Source organism: Choristoneura fumiferana, chromosome 3 (assembly GCF_025370935.1).
Source record: "Choristoneura fumiferana chromosome 3, NRCan_CFum_1, whole genome shotgun sequence".
NCBI lineage: Eukaryota > Metazoa > Arthropoda > Insecta > Lepidoptera > Tortricidae > Choristoneura > Choristoneura fumiferana.
This window is the reverse complement of record NC_133474.1, coordinates 18,208,391-18,211,996: the sequence shown is the minus strand read 5'-3', so window position 1 is coordinate 18,211,996 and position 3,606 is coordinate 18,208,391.

Below are 3,606 nucleotides of genomic sequence, written 5' to 3'. Positions count from 1 at the left end.
TAAATACTTTTTATTCCGATATTCCCACGGGATCAGGATATAATCTCAAATGTCAATTGCTAGGTTCATTTCAACAGTAACTGCTGTTTCTAATCATTTACGCGTGTGAAGTGTGATTAACACTAGTAAAAGAAGAAGCAGAAAGCACTATTATTCACTTGCTCGTGAGCAAAGGTTTTCTTTTCCATTAATGAATTTTAATCATGTTCATAACTAAAATAACGAACCCTAGTGAAAATATGTTTCCAGGATTCGTTCGTTTTAGCCTCGTTATATCCAAATTCTTTTTAACTCCTTTGTTTGTAAATACGAGTAAAACCTGTTTACATGGCTCAAGCGTCTACAATTCTGGCCTGTTGTTATATCAATCATCGTGTTTTGTGTCGAGGCACGTCTCACGTAATGTGAGCATTATGTTTAACATTAGCGTCTGCCGTGAGTTAAATATTCTGCATGGTTGTACGTTATGTACTGAGACATAAAAAAAAACATCGAAAAATACCTTTTTAACTTCTATTTCCCATAAAGTGCGTATTTAGCTGGGCGTCGGCTAAAATGAAAAAATGAGTTTATTATGCTCTAGCGCATAAATTAAAATCTTCGTGTAAGACCTATATTTAGCCAATAGCGCCAACGCTACGAACTTTGATGATTTTATGATCCGACCAATTTCGGCCATGGCGGCCACTTCGACTCCAATTTTTGTTTGCGCTCATTCGCTTCAGAAATGTATAAAAAAAGTTTAATCTATACAATACGAGTACAATAAGGTACCATAATTCAACACAAAAAAGACGCGTTTGAACGACGAGTTAGTTTAGTAAACAGATTAATTTAAATTGAGGTACAATCGCAAAAACATTGTGGCTTCTAAATTCAATTCAACTTTCATTGAATCTTTTTAAAGTATATAAAATATGCAAGATATATAAATATGATTTACATCTTTGTTATCTTCGTGTTTATTAAGTCGCAAACATTTTTTTTTCAGTATAGTAACATTGAATGGAACATCTGTTTTTACGCCGTATGTTATCTGTAAATCGATCTCTTAACATCTACCAAACGAATTCTTTTTTACTTCTAACAAGTTTGTAGGAGTCTCGAACGTTTGTCACATGGAGTGGACCGGATCTCCAGTTACAAACTCCTAGATAGCTACATGTTCGTATTGTGCGTGTGAAATCTACTAAGTTTAACATCTTTTGAGTGAAGTTCATACAAACTTTATAGTAAATGCGTTGCTAAATAATAAATAAATGGACGAATGGAAAGGTTTTCTATTTAGTTAATTGTAAGTTTGTTGTTCGTTCTTTACTTTGGAGAATACGAGTCGGATATTTTTGCTATCACGGCTAAATAAAACAAATAGTGTTTGTCTCAACTCGTCATGACGGTATGATCGAATAGCTTGATGGAGCTAAGTCAATGAATTTAAGAAATAAAAAACTCCATCCAACCTAAATTGAACTAGAGCTTACCCGCGGCTTCGCACACGCAAACTACTTTCGGTCTGGTAGTTAACTACCGGGATTACAAATTCCCCAGGAATTTCCAAAAATTTATTCATGGTCTTACACTGAGTATTATGTTAAAAAATAATGTCCAAAATTTTAAAAATCTAACCCAGCAGTTGGAAGTTTAGATTTTATCCCTATCCCGTGGGAATATTGGAATAAAGTAGCCTATGTGTTATTCCAGAGGTCCAGCTACCACATACCAATATTTCATGACTTCTAGCCAGCGGTTTTATTTTCGAGATTATCCTATCCCCAAGGAATATCGGATAAAAAGTATTCTCATCAGCCAGCCTATATACGTCCCACTGCTGGGCCAGGCCTCCTATCAGAACAGAGGGCTTGGGCCATAGTTCCCACGCGGGCCCAGTGCGATTGGAACTTCGCACAACCATTGAATCGCTTCGCAGGTTTGTGCAGGTTTCCTCACGATTTTCCTTCACCGCACAAGCTCGTGGTAAATTCAATGTAATCCGCACATGAATTTCGAAAAAACTCAGAGGTGCGAGCCGGGATTCGAACTCACGACCTTGCTTGAGAGCGATAGGTCAAACCACTAGGCCACCACGGCTTCCTATAAAAGATTATACTATGTTTTAATCCAGATTAAACTAAACTTTTTCCAAATTTCATCCAAATCCGTCAAACCATTCAGCTGAAGAATAACAAACTTACTCACTCACTTACAAACTTCGCATATATGATTTTATTAGGATTCAAATTTAACTATTTTATACTTAATTACTAGTTCGGAACTCGAACAGAACATCGGTTTATTTTCTTTCTCATATGAATCTCTAATTGTACTGTAGGTTTACTCGTATTTATAATTATTCCTTACAAATTGAATTCATAGCAAATCCAGCCTGTTGTTCCGCAATTTCGCCTGTGAAGAATTCGGTTTGTCGCTATCCCACAGAAACATATACAATTTTCCGGAACAAAAGTTCTGTCTTTAGTTCCAGCGTCTCAAACTACTTGCAAATGTTGATTTATACCGGTTCAGCGGTTCAAGCGTTTTAAAGGCGCAGGAAGAGAGACCAGGGTCACTTTTCATTAATAATAAGTACAATAATTATGATTAGAAGGATATGTTACAAAAATAGGTACTGCTGCTTAGGTGGGTATTATTTACTTAATTTTATTAGCAAAAATAGACAAAATATGAAAATCACACAAAAAAACACATAACGCATAAAAACCCGAGTCAAACACATGTATAGACTTAATTAAAAAAAAAAGATACATTTAGTGTATCCACAAAAGCGTCGTCAGGTACCTAACTTATTAAGGGTTTGCTCCTGGTTAGCTCATGAGCAATGTCCCGTTAGATGGCGCTGTTATCAATAGTTCCTTTTTTCAGGTTTTTTTCGTAAATTATGAAGAATTATTTCACCAAAAACTAATGGCGGGAGTATCTAAGCGTAACCGATTTTTTGACCCCACACTCGAAATGAAATATTCCGCCAAAGCCGCAAACGAGGTGCTTTACTTTGAACGTCAATTGCGGCCGTATACGGACACTAGGAGCTCACGCACACACTCAAATAGACAGCGCCAGCTAGCGAAAGTCTATTGCGACACTTAGCTACCCGATCGGGGTACTCCTTCGAGTAATATTCACATTTTTTATCGAGTCACGAAATTTTGTACCAACTGTACTTTACTCGAAAATTTTACTACGATCTATAAAATTTATAAGTATTTTATTGATAATTAGAAGCAGGGTCTTGGATAACTGTTCGCATATTATAATACGAGCCAAACGCCTTTCAAGTGTTCATAATATGTGTACGATAAATTGAGAAATTACCGAGATTCTGACCACGGTTTCTTGTCTTGGTTGATGGTCTTGCTATTATTCAGGTTATATTTATAGTTACTTTTCGTAGTTACTACTCTTGCTAATGTGGTCATGGTCGTCGGTTGAAAATCGGTAGCAAATGTACAGGACGAGTTTCTTGGGAAAATAGTGCGGTGGTTTGTCCTTACCTTCCACGCCGCAGAGCTGGAGTTTGGAATTCGTAGTTGGCAATAGAGAGCGCTGCCACCAGGGCTCTTAGTCACCTTGTACGACACGCACAGGAAT